Below are 13897 nucleotides of genomic sequence, written 5' to 3'. Positions count from 1 at the left end.
TTGGGATTATACTGAGGGTACAAAGCAGAAAAGCACTATTTTAGTCTAATTAGGAAGAGAACACAAGGCTCGATACAAAATGCACACAGCTGGACATTCCTATACCACTGTGTAGGAACATCACACATGGCATCTTGGGAATTATACTAAGGATACACAGTAGGATGGCACTGTACCCCAGTAGGAAGAGCACACATGGCAATATGAAGATTATATTGAGGGTGCACAGCAGGGCAGCACTGTGTAACCCATTAGAAATGCACACAAAAGACTGTGCTGGTTATGCTGTGGGGAAAATAGCAACACAGCACTCTATACCCATAGGAGCAGCATGCAAGATAGTCTGAGTCATGTTAAATGGATATAACAGGACAGCACAGTGTACCCCATGGGAACAGCACACAATGTACCCTAGGTATTCTACTGAGGGCACAAAGCAAGACAGCACTATGATCCCTGTGTTGAAGTACTACACAAGGCACCTTGAGGGTTATGCTAATGGTGCAAAGCAAGATATCACCATGTACCCTGCAAGAGTGACAGAAAGTATATTCTGGCCTCTATACTCAGGGCACAATCAGGAAATCACTATGTACCCCACAGGAACAGAAGACAAGACACCTTGGAGTTGTTCTGAAAGTGAACAGCATGACAGCACATGATGTACCCGAGGTGTTATACTGAGGGCACAATCAGGAAAGCACTGTGATCCCTGTGCAGAAATAGCAGACGAGGCACCTTGGGGTTATGCAGATGGTGAACTGCAGGACAGCAGTGTTTACCTCCACAGGTGCAGCATGATATACCCTGAAAGTTATACGAGTGTGCATGATGTGTCTTGGGGGTTATACTGAGGGTTTACAGCAGACAGCACTGGATAGCCATAGGAAGAGCAGAAATGCATTGTGGAGATTAATCTTAGGATGTACTGTACGTACACACCTACTCCAGTTAAAGTATCATTTTGAAGTAGAGCTATATGATGTCCCATGAAAGAACACATGAATGCAGCATAAACCACTCATCAAGCTGCTTTACACCAGGAGGAGAAATGCGGTGCAGACATCGACCAAAATGTGCGAGAGTCACCACCCTTCAACTGTACTAGTGCTCATTGGCATCTCTGCAGATTCCTGTCATGTTAATGCCCTGCTAATTATGGTACTGTCATGCTAAAACAGAACTGCTAAGCTTAAATAGGTGACATGACAGGAAAATAGGAAACTGATTAACATTAAACATGTGTGTGTATGCGTGTGTGATTAAACGTGTGTGTGTGTGTGTGTGTGTGTGCGTGTGTGCGTGTGTGTGTGTGTGTGTGTGTGTGTGTGTGTGTGTGTGTGTTGTTTACATGTGTGCTCAAGTTATATGTAATATACATGTATATGATAGATATATAGAGAGAGAGGCAGAGAAAGGGAGAGAACACAGTGATAAATGTTTTATACAGGTGACATGACAGAAACACAACAGCGTAATGGATTTCTGTGCCCTATATTTTTGTTTGCTTTTTGGTGTAATGTACAAAGGATCACAAGTCTTCCTGCCAAAGCATAACAGTGGTACCATGAACTCCTTTTTGTTAGTGATATAACACAATTTTGGTACAGAGCATTGGTAAGCAGTATAGCTGTCTCAAAAATAGGTTAGCAGTTGAATTCATGTTGTGTGCCCGATTTGCATATTTATTGTGCACCATCTGCCTGTTAGTTTGCAGCAAAGTAGTACTTCTGCAGCCATACTGCATCAATGTCTCTGTACAGAAGACTGGCCTATTCCTTTAATTTCTCTGTGTACTTCTGTACAGTGTGAGTCATGCCTATGAATCATGCATATAATGCCTACATCAAGTACAGGTCTTATTACATGAATTTTGACTTGTCTGTACTGCATCACCAAATAACTCTAGTGCATTATTTGTTAACTTCCATCCATCATGTAAACAGACATTGCACTTAGAAATACAGATTCACTCAAATGGCAAAAGGAATAACAAACTATATACTTGGCTTCTTCAAGCTCTTCTGTCCTCTGAATGGCATCTGTTTCATATTTTGTTCTCCACTGAGCAACATCACTGTTGGCCTTAGACAGAGATCTCTGGAGTTCAGCCTTGGCTTCCTGTTCCTCTTCATGCTGCTCTCGGAGTAAGTCACAGTCATGACGAGAAGACTGCAGGCCATGGGCCAATGCATTCTTTGCCTTTAATAGTTTCAGACAGAATACAGAAAAATGGTTATGCATCTGACTGCATAGTTAAACTGTAATTTACATTCCACTCTTTACATACTGTGTTTTTTTGTGTGTGTGTGTGTGTGTGTGTGTGTGTGTGTGTGTGTGTGTATGTTTGCACAGGTGGCTTGATTCAGATGTAGATAAAGAGAGAAGTCTATAGCAATATGTCAATAGTGTATCATTCTGTCAAAAAGAAGTAGAAGTAAATAATGATATATGTGCATTCTTTTTTATTATACAACAACCCCCCCCATTAATATTCCAAAACGTGCACGCTGATTGGTCAGCGTGCACATTGTAAATCAGAGTTATAGTAATGGAAAAAGGTCCGGTCGCCTGGACTTTTTCCATTAGTATAACTCTGTTTTTTACAGCAAAGGAGAACGCAAGATCTCCGTTGCTTTTTACACACTGTCTCACTATGTTAAATGAGCATAGCGAGACATCTTTAAAAAATGTAACAGAGATATTCCTATCTCCATTGCTTTTTTTAAAGGTGTCTTGCTATGTTAAATGGGTTTAACATAGAGAGACAGCTTTAAAAAAAGCAACAGAGATTCTCCGTTGCTTTTTTTAAAGCTGTCTCGCTATGTTAAACTCCTTTAACATAGCGAGACACTTTGTAAAAAGCAACGGAGATCTTGCTTTCTCAGTTGCTTTTTTCAAAACTGTCTCGCTATGTTAAACTCCTTTAACATAGCGAGACAGCTTTAAAAAAGCAATGGAGATTCTCCGTCGCTTTTTTTAAAGCTGTCTCGCTATGTTAAACCCCTTTAACATAGCGAGACAGTTTGTAAAAAGCAATGGAGATCTTGCTTTCTCCATTGCTTTTGCCCACAGCTCTGATGTACTGCGTAAGCATACGCATGCGCAGTACATCAGAACTGCCGCAGAATACCAAACAGCTGCGGAAGGGCAGCAAGGAGGCATTATACAATGCCATTATTTAAGAAAAGTAATTATTTTTTTTCTTAAATAATGTCATTGTATAATAGCAATGACCCACTTCTGGGTGTGGGTATTGCTGGATTTACCCATGGTTGCCTTTGTTTGGCCACTCGGGCTTCGTATCCAAACCACACCAACCATGGGTAAATCCAGCATTACCCACACCCAGGAATGGGTTATTGCTATAATATTACCTTTAGAAAGTGATTACTGTAAAGCAAAATATACTTTTTCATGTTTTAGTTTACACTATCTTGTAAACACACCTATTCAGTGCAAAATGTCATGTACTGCTACCTCCAACTGTACCTTTTCAGCAATTTGTGATAAAATTCCACACAGTGACCTTCACAGCTGTTAATTGGTATGTGATGTGATCTCAACCAACTATTACTACAATTAACTAGATTAATGTTTTCCTAAGAATGGACTGTGTGTAGAACAGATAGGACAAATTCCAGTCACTGGTGTATTGTATAACAATTTGTGTAATTTCTGTTAATTCTAACAAAATGCTTTGAAGTACAAACAAATTTAGTTTGAAGAAGGTAAGTAATCGTGATGTGATACATCACGTACAAACCATTGGCAGTGTGTTTGTCATAGTACATTTTCATTTCATTATAAATGTTAATACATATAGGACCTGCATGCTTCACAAAGTTGATATAAGTTTTAAATGTTAATAAACTACCTTAGTTTCCTCTTCTAGTTGCCTTTTCAGATCTTCAATCTGCTGCATAAAGGCTTGTTTGCCTCTTGAAAGTTGTGAAATCAAGGCATCCTTCTCCTCTACTTGACGAGCAAATTCTCCTTTTGATAAAAATCGCTCAGTTGTCATAAAAGTTCCTCATCATCATTGCATTGTCATTAGCATCACCATAATCTACTTACAAGACAAAGATATAAGACCAGAATATTCCATACTAAATTAGATATTTGTACTGTTAAATTGATGCATTTACAGATGGCTGTGATAAAATTCCCAAAGTGTCAGTTGCCTGAAGCACAATATACTGTGTGAATTTCAGGGATCACAATCCTGATCATGGTTTTCCATAAGAAATCAGTCCCAGTGCAATTTCCATGCATACTCTGGCAGTGATTATTTTGTATTCGGAGATTTCTCCCTTCCTGGAGTTGGTGTAACCATGGATTCATGATACAGAAGTTTAGAATTCTTGGGGGATTGCCCCCACATTTGGCATTGCAGGAGGCTTGCCTGCACAGAAAACACTTGATATTTTATTTTTAGCCTTCCCATGTTTCATGCATAAGTTTTCAATGTTTTTCATCCCCAGCATTCTGACAATTGAGGTTCACAGCAGAACCCAGCTTTTTATACAGACATTACTTATAATACCTTTCTCCATGTACTCTTTATTTGTACTCTGTTGTTTCTGACAGAAACAAAAACTCTTTAGCACTTATCAGCAAATGCAGCTTTAACAATGAACTCCAATCTTATTGTATCACCTCATTGAATAGTAGATGTATTACATTAAGCCTTTCTGTATACAACCTGTAAAATATTTTAAATACAGGTCTGACTATTGATCTCTAATTTTATTATTGTAAATTAATGTTTGTAGTAAATGTTACTCCTGTGCCTGTATTTATTTACATATTATACTTTTTGCACTGTTTCTCTAATACAGCATTTATATAATCATACAGACTTTCTCTGCAGGCTTTCTGAATGTGGTCTATAACCAACTTGGAAAGCCCAGATAACAAAATATGTAAGCGCGAACATATAATCCTAAAAAAGTATGTTTGTGTCTGCTTCCCATTTCTTGTTCATTTCAATCTGGACAGTGTGTTTGTGTGTGTGTGTGTGTGTGTGTGTGTGTGTGTGTGTGTGTGTGTGTGTGCGTGTGTGTGCGTGTGTGTGTGTGTGTGTGTGTGTGTGTGTGTGTGTGTGTGTGTCTGTAGCAAATGACGGATGATTAAATGATTTGCATGCCCATCCCATTAATCCACATAGACCAGAGTGGAGCACCAATATATTCTGAAACTAATAAATATTCATTAAGCTAAAATGAGATTATGACTATTAAATGAAAATGCAAATTACATAAAAATAAATTTAAATCTATACTGCAGAAATATAAAACTTGATAGTAATATTAAATTATGTCAAAAAGAGTTTAAAATCATTTAACAGTCTCGCTTTCAAGTCACTCTTACTGCTATCTGATTTGTTTATACTAGAAGGAGGGTTGTTGCATTTTATAAAATGTTTTCAGCATCACTCCACCATAACTAAGAACCTTTCCAGATACCATAAAGGAAAATTTCATAAATGCAGTACAGACTACCGAATCTGTGACTAAGGCATTGCTACAATTTTTAGTTGTTATGGTGTAAACATACTCATATAGCCTTTATGATAATTTTATACTGTTTTTGTCCTGATAAAACTCTTATAAAGGGAATAAGGATGTAGACAACACATTTATAAAAGAAAGATTTGAATGCTTAAATTAGTTGTACAATCAGTGGCTTAAATAAGTCAGTTTCATCAACATGGTCTTAAAGCTGAGATTGATTTTCACATTTGTGAAGTATGTTTTAATAATTTTAATGAAATTTGTATTTTTACCTGCTTATGCAATATTTATAAGCTCATTTTAACTTAATAAATATTTTTAGCTTTAAAAGATGTTGGTTTTCTGATCAATCATTTTCCAATCAAAGGATGGAAATATTAGTCAATAATGCTTTTTTATTGTTTTTTGAAGCTTTATCTGAGGAAGCCTAACATTAAATTAGATGAAAATGCTGATTTATTCTTAAAAGAAATCATTGCCTTTATTTTCTTCCACTGATTTGCACTCTTACATTTTAAACTTTTGAATAAATTATTTATATTTACTGACCATTTTCTGTCTGAAGACGAGCTCTTTGAACATTTATATCGTTAATCAAACGTTGGCTTTCTTCACTCTTGGCTTTTGCTTCGTTCATCTGATCTTCCATAGCATGGCACAACTTCTCAAAGTTTGACTTTAATGCAAACAAAGAAATTTAATGATCGTGATAGAAGGTTTAAGATATCATTTTCATTGTTAAAGACTATATAAATATGAATTTTACCTTTGCTTTTGAAACAGATTCCATGTTACTTGCTAAATCATCAATTTCCATCTTCAGTTCACTCTTTTCCTTCTCCAGTTTCTGCTTAACACGCTGCAGGTTGTCGACTTGCTCCCCAAGCTCTGCAACGCTGTCAGCATGTTTCTTCCGAAGAGCAGCAGCTGTGGCTTCATGCTGCAATGTAGCCTCCTCAAGATCCCTACGCATTTTCACGAATTCTGCTTCCCGTTTTTTGTTCATTTCAATCTGGACTGATGTTGCTCCACCAGCTTCCTCTAGTCGCTTCACTGATCTCCTCCAGTTCTCTGGCATAATCGGCTCTTTGTTTTTCAGATTTTGCACGTGCTGCACGTTCTGCTTCTATTTCTTCTTCAAGTTCTTCAATACGTGCCTAAAAATTCACATTTATCATTAATGCATGTTTGGGATAAATTTTAAATTTAATAACACAAAAAACATGCAAAGCAGTACCTGAGCATATAAACTAATAAACAAATAAAATAAAAATATACTAGAAAGTCATACAATGAAAACTTTAATCTGATAAAATCTTAATGCATTGCAGAAAAAATGCTAAACTGTAATCATCATTTTTGGTGTATGATTGTCAAATTTTAAAATGAACTGTTTAGCTGTATTGATGTCATATCAGCAGATAACATAATATTGTTAATCCATCAGCTTATATATGCTGTTATGCAATAAACTGCTTACAACAAGCACACAATTGTAACCAGATTCCTAAAAGGGGTTGTATAAAGTTGTTTCAGAGCTTTCCCTTTTAGGTCCCGTAATAACTAGACTGTATTATATTCATAACACTTCTACATTTCTTAACGTTATAAATACTCAGTTGCATATTTTAATTTTCAATATGTTTCTTTTACCCATGCATTAATTTATTTAAAGAATCAAGTCTCACATCATAACTGTGCTTTTTTTCTTCTGCCGTTTATGATCATAGTATGCACACTTTTATTTTAGCCAAGAGAAGCTACTTCTGCATGGATTTACAGCACAGAATGCCTGCACACCACATGTCTGGGCCCCTGTGTGATTGTAGTTATTGGGTGCTTATTCCTTGGGTGGTTGTAAGTTACACGGCAAGTAATGTAGTCATGAGTAGCTCAGGTTTTATCTATTTCTATGGAATACCTGACAATGTAGCTGGAACAGTGTTCTATGTGACATGATTTCAGTTCTTATCTGAGGTGCTTGGGGTTTCCCTTTAAATTCTTCATTGTCTGTCCTTGCATCTGTTGCATTAACAGACACATACCACATTTCTTATGTGAGTACTTATCTGAATGCTCACTGCTCTGGAAAAGAGTAATATGTTCAAAGAGTGCTATGTTTTAGATGTCCCAGTGATTCCACTGATGTCACCATTTGAACTGTATTCTAAACATACTCCTAAACTGTCCAGATTTTTACAGAATTTCCAGACTTTTACATCATATTTTGGTCTGTTCCTCATAAGATTGAGATTTTAAGTATTTTTCCTCTGTTTATTTGCTAAGTTTTTCTGGCTTGTTAAACTTGATTTCTGCATTAGTAACTGTATTTAGAGCACAACCTAGAGCTGTTTACTGAATTTCCTGTTTGCACTTATTTTTAAAATCGTTTTTTTCTCAAAACTTGCATTTTATCTGTCTTTGGCCTAGCACTCTTGTGTGGGGTCATTTACTGTACTGTTATAACTTGTGGATACTTGCGAACCTCTGCTATCTCTGAAAAAAACAAAAAAACAAAAAAATCTTGCTTTTTTCCCACTTTTCTGAGATTTAAAAAAGTTCAGTTACAGGCTTGCTGTTCTTGAACTGTTTGTAAGTTTCTGTGAGGCCATTTTTTGCTTGGGCTAAAGGGAAGTCTCTCTGTTGATCAGTGGCAGTGAAAAACATTGAGCAGCCTGCCTGCTCCTGTGGGAGTGGTTACTGACTTGAAACTATAGTTTTATTAGCCATTTTGGGTCAATTCCAAAACTCCTTCATCTTCCTCTCTTAAAACCTGGTTGCCTTGTGGTTTTGGCATCTTTTCAGGCTTGTTGGCTGTTGGTGAAGCACCCACCAAGAGGAGAAAATGCTGAGAGAAGAAATGAGCCACTTTTGAGATTTTAAGTATTTTTCCTCTGTTTATTTGCTAAGTTTTTCTGCATAGCCACCTATTTTGAGCATTTTCTGGCTTGTTAAACTTGATTTCTGCATCAGTAACTGAATTTAGAGCACAACCTAGAGCTGTTTACTGAATTTCCTGTTTGCACTTATTTTTAAAATCTTTTTTTCTCAAAACTTGCATTTTATCTGTTTTTGGCCTAGAACTCTTGTGTGGGGTCATTTACTGCACTGTTATAACTTGTTGATACTTGTGAACCTCTGCTATCTCTGAAAAAAAACTAAAAAACAAAAAAAATCTTGCTTTTTTCCCACTTTTCTGAGATTTAAAAAAGTTCAGTTACAGGCTTGCTGTTCTTGAACTGTTTGTAAGTTTCTGTGAGGCCATTTTTTGCTTGGGCTAAAGGGAAGTCTCTCTGTTGATCAGTGGCAGTGAAAAACATTGAGCAGCCTGCCTGCCCTTGTGGGAGTGGTTACTGACTTGAAACTGTAGTTTTATTGGCCATTTTGGGTCAATTCCAAAACTCCTTCATCTTCGTCTCTTAAAACCCTCTTTTTTGTGGTTTTGCGCGTTTTTGTGCATAGCACAACAGCGGGCAGCGCCACCTAATTGGGTTTAAACTATTCCTGGCTCCACAAAGTCTGCTCTTCACTTTTTCCCTTAGAACTGCTCTATCTCTCAATTTAAACACCATATTCTCATTCTAAGGCCCTTTACTGGTCCAATTAAGTAATCCTACAAGTTAGCACTATTAAACCATAAGCACTACTTACTCTTATACTCTCTATGATTACCCTGTCCTCTATTGGTCCATCTTAAATTCAGTTTCCCTATATTACTCTAGCATGTCCAAAGGTCAGTCAATGGTTTCCTCTCCAGTCCAGCTGGTGAATCTGGGAATTTTGAGGCTATGTTACAACTGTCTCATGTACACGGACAACCCTCTCCTCTTCCAAACAGGTTCAAATATATGTGAGAGATGCAACTATTTAGCCAAACTGGAGGCTGAGCTCTCTCATCTCAAAACTGGTGTAACCAGTCAGGAGGAGAAGGTAACCTCACACAACACAATTCCAGTATCACATAGTCCCACCACATCACCGACCCAAACACATAAATACACAAAAACATACTTGGAGGCTCTAAATAAAAATATACCTAAGCAACAGAGACCTCCAAAGCAGACATCCAAGCAAAAGCTACCTCAAAACAAAACACACACAACACATAGCCCACAAAGTCAGTGTGCCAAGCAGCCACAGCCCTTTAAGGCTGAATAACACACCTGATACTCTTGTAATAGGTGACTCTATTGTTAGACACACTGACGTCCCGCTCACCAGGCTGAATAAAGAGAAGGTCATGGTGAGCTGCCTGTCGGGTGCTAGGATCTGCCACATAACGCAAGCACTCAGGTCACTCCAAAGCAAATACAAATATGACTCAGTCATTGTACATGCTGGTGTGAATGACCTGAGACGTACCTCCCTGGACTACAATCAAAGTAGACATAGAGGAGCTCTCTGATCATGTAGCCCAGGCTGGTATGACCCTGACCTTGAGCAGCATCTTACCCTCACCTAGAATGATGCCACAGTACAAAGACAAAATGATCGATTTTAACAATTGGCTAAAATTTTGGTGTCATTCAAAGGGGATCCAGTGTCTGTCAGCCTGGGATGACATGCTTGACAAGCCACGTTGCTTTGCTAGGGACGGCTTGCACCTGTCACCACTGGGCTTTCGGATATTGGTAAAGGCTCTTGCCACCCCCATAGTGCCTTTTTTAGGCAAAGCTCAAAAGTCAAACCCACCCTCATAGACAGCACAAGGAACAAGAAACTAAGAGTAATGCTGCTAAACACCAGAAGTCTTAACCTCAAGATGCACGCACTCGAAGCTCTCCTCAGTATGGTGAACATCGATATCTGTGCAGTGACAGAAACCTGGTTCAAGGCTCCAGAGAGCACCCCAGCACTACCAGGCTATACCTCATATCCTGCTTTTCGGCCCCAAAACCCGGACCGAACCACAAAAGGAGGGGGAGTTTCCATATTTATCAAGGATATCCACACCTCCAGGTTAGTGGCATTGCACGAAGTATCGGAGACCATCCATGTACAACTAACAGTGGGCAAGACTGCTTTTCAGTTTATAGCATCCTACAGACCACCCTCTCAAAGTCAGGAATCCCACTCGGCTTTCCTGAAAACATTGGAGAACATGAAGATCTTTCCGAACACCATTATATTGGGCGACTTCAACTACCCAAACATTGACTGGGAGCACTACTCAAGCCCCAGCACCTTAGCACAAAGGTTCCTGGAAATTATAAACTCAAATGCTATGGAACAACTAGTCACCACTCCCACAAGAGGGGACAACATACTAGACCTGATCATTACCAACATGGGAACTCTATGCTCCACACCAGAAGTATATCTCTCATTGGTAAGATCAGACCATAAATTAATTTCACTGGATGTCCACATCCAGACCCCAACCCCAGCCCAGAAAACCACAGTGAAAAACTTCTCAAAAGTGAACTTTTCACTTCTCAAAATTGAAGTGGAATCCTTCAAGGCCCCAGGGCCAGTGGAAACTACGACCCAAACTGCAGAATCCTATATAAACGCATTCTACGGACATCTCCAGGAATGCATGGATCATGCTATCCCAAACAAAACCAAGACCCAATCATCCAAAGGCAGGTGTCCAGTCTGGTGGACCCCTGCCATAAATAAACTGTACAACAGAAGGAGGAAGCTACTACATGATAGAGCAAAATCCCTAATAGGGAAGGCATCTCTGATCAGTACTAGCAAAAATTACGATCCCTCATAAAATCCTCCAAGGCCAGCTTTGAGAGAAAAATTGCACAGGACACCAAAGACAATCATAAGGCTTTTTTCAGTTATGTTAGGAAACTGGGATGCAACTCCCAGACTTGTTCTGAGTTGATTCTAAATGACAAAAAATACACTGAACCCACAGACATTGCCAATATCCTGGCAGACAGGTTCAGTGCAAACTTCTCCCCCCCCCCAAAAGAGCAAGTATCTATCCCGGCAGAGGGCTGCCTCCCAAACATCTCTGATGCTCAGGTGAAGGCTGCCCTCTCCAAAGCAAAAAACACTGCTTCCATGGGACCAGATGGTGTCCCAGGTTGCATCCTACATGAACTCCAAGAGGAACTAATCCCTCAAATAAAACAGCTATAAAATCTCAGCCTCACTACAGGATATGTGCCCACAGAATGGCGTACAGCAACAGTGGTCCCACTCCACAAAGGTGGAGCCTTTACGGACCCTGGAAACTATCGCCCCATAAGCCTGACTAGCTTAGTCTGCAACGCTATGGAGAGGATCATCATGGAGCTCATAAACAAAGACATTGGGGACCTACAGACACTAGATCCTACCCAGTTCGGCTTTGTCAAGGGCAGATCCTGCCTTTTGAACCTGGTTGACTTCTTCAAAACAGTCACCAAAGCCATAGATGAAGGGAAGGTAGTTCACACAGCCTATCTGGACCTTGCAAAGGCATTTGACACAATACCCCACTCGGGCATCATAGATAAGCTATCCAGCTTAAATATAAACCCCTATGTCACAAGATGGGTTGCAAACTGGCTCAAAGACGGAACCCACAGAGTGAGAGTTGCTGGAGCCATGTCAGACTCGAAACCGGTCACAAGTGGTGTCCCACAGGGTTCTGTCCTGGGACCACTCTTGTTCGGTATATACTTTTCCGAGGTACAGGCAAACATGGGAGGACTATGGCTCACCAAGTTCGTAGATGACTGCAAACTGGGCGCCATAATCAACTCTCCAGCTGACACAAACATCCTTCAAAAAGGTCTCACAGAGACAGATAACTAGTGCCTGCGCCATGGTTTAAAACTAAATGCCAAAAAATTTATAGTCATACCCTTTGGCAAAAACAATGTGCCCACAAATTACCATATAGGCGGAAACCCATTAAGTACAGAGAAAGTTATTAGGGACCTGGGGACCCAAGTTGATAGCAATCTCTCCTTTGAAAACCACATTGCCAAAGTGGTTAGAAAGACCTTCTACATAGCCCACCTCATCACGAAGGGTTTCACATCTAGATCAAGAGTGGTAATCGTGCCCCTTTATTCATCCCTCATCAGGCCCATCATAGAATACAATGCCCCTTTTGGGATGTACCTTACCCGACACCTGCAGCAATTAGAAAGACCCCAAAAGTATCTCACCAAGAGGATCAAGGGTCTCAAACAGATGCCATATGCTGCTCGGCTAAAAAAACTCCAGCTCTACTCAGTTGCATACCGCCTACTTCAAGGCGATCTATGCCTGACATACAAAGCTATGTCAAATCCAGAATTAATGGACATGCTCCACCTCAGTAAATCTAAATCTCTTAGAGCCACATGCTCGAGGGACTTGAACCTCAGCACAGAAATAAATAGAACTTGCTGGAGGGACAGGTTCATAACCCTGAGGCTCCCTTCACTCTGGAATAGAATTCCAGTTCATGTGAGGCAAAGCACCTCACTGAATCTCTTCAAGAAGAATCTAGACAGGTGGATGGGGGATCGTAGGTTTGTCCCAGGGAATACTCCCGTGTCACTATTAGACAGAGGCACAGTAAACTAAACCTTAAAAAGGGCACAGTATACTCAAATCAAGGGGCGGCGTAAGCCATACAGAATCAGGCTAGGCTTATAATTGCCTCAGGGCAGATAGCCTAGTATGAACCTATGAACCTTTGAACCTATAAAATGTGGCTAGCCAACTAGTTCACAGACAGGACCCAGGAAGTTAGAACTGGGGAGTCCATCTCTACAAAGAAGCCAGTCATAAGTGTAGTCCCTCAGGGATCAGTAGTTGGACTGCTCCTTTTTGGCATTTACTTCTCTGAAGACAAGGCCAATGTCAGTGGTCTCTGGCTGACTAAATTTGCAGATGATTGCAAATTGGGAGCTGTCATTGAACCCCACAATGATACAAATGTTGTCCAGGAGGGGATGACACAGACAAACATCTGGGTTCAGAGCCACGGACTAAAACTAAATGCCAATAAATACATAATAGTATACTTTGGGAAGTCATCCACCCCTGCTAATTATCATATTGATAACACACCCCTTAGAGATGATCCAGTAGTCAGGGACTTAGGGACACACATAGATACCAAACTAGCCTTTGATCATCATGTGTCTACAGTACTGAGGAAATCATTCTATGTTGCAAAACCTAAAACAAAGATATGGTACTGAAGTCCAAGGAAGTCATTGTTTCACTGTATTTGGCATTCATCAGACCTATCACTTTGGTATGTAGCTAACCAGGCATATCCAACAGCTGGAATGTCCACAGAGGCTCCTCACTAAAAGAATACAAGGTGTAAGTAAAATGTCCTCTGCAGACCGCCTCAAGGCCCTATCTTTGTATTCTGTTCCTACAGGCTTTTTCAGGGGAGATCTATGCCTGACATACAGGGCATTGTCAGACCC

General features: G+C 39.8%; 1 pseudogene; it reads right to left on the bottom strand.

Moving 5' to 3' along the window:
- Positions 1 to 13897, bottom strand: part of LOC122789099 — a 146850-nt pseudogene that overhangs the window by 21112 nt on the left and 111841 nt on the right.

Source organism: Protopterus annectens, chromosome 14.part0 (genome assembly GCF_019279795.1).
Source record: "Protopterus annectens isolate FY-2018-M chromosome 14.part0, PAN1.0, whole genome shotgun sequence".
Taxonomy (NCBI): Eukaryota; Metazoa; Chordata; order Ceratodontiformes; family Protopteridae; genus Protopterus; species Protopterus annectens.
The sequence above is the reverse complement of the archived record's forward strand: the minus strand, read 5'-3'. Positions and strand labels throughout refer to the sequence as shown.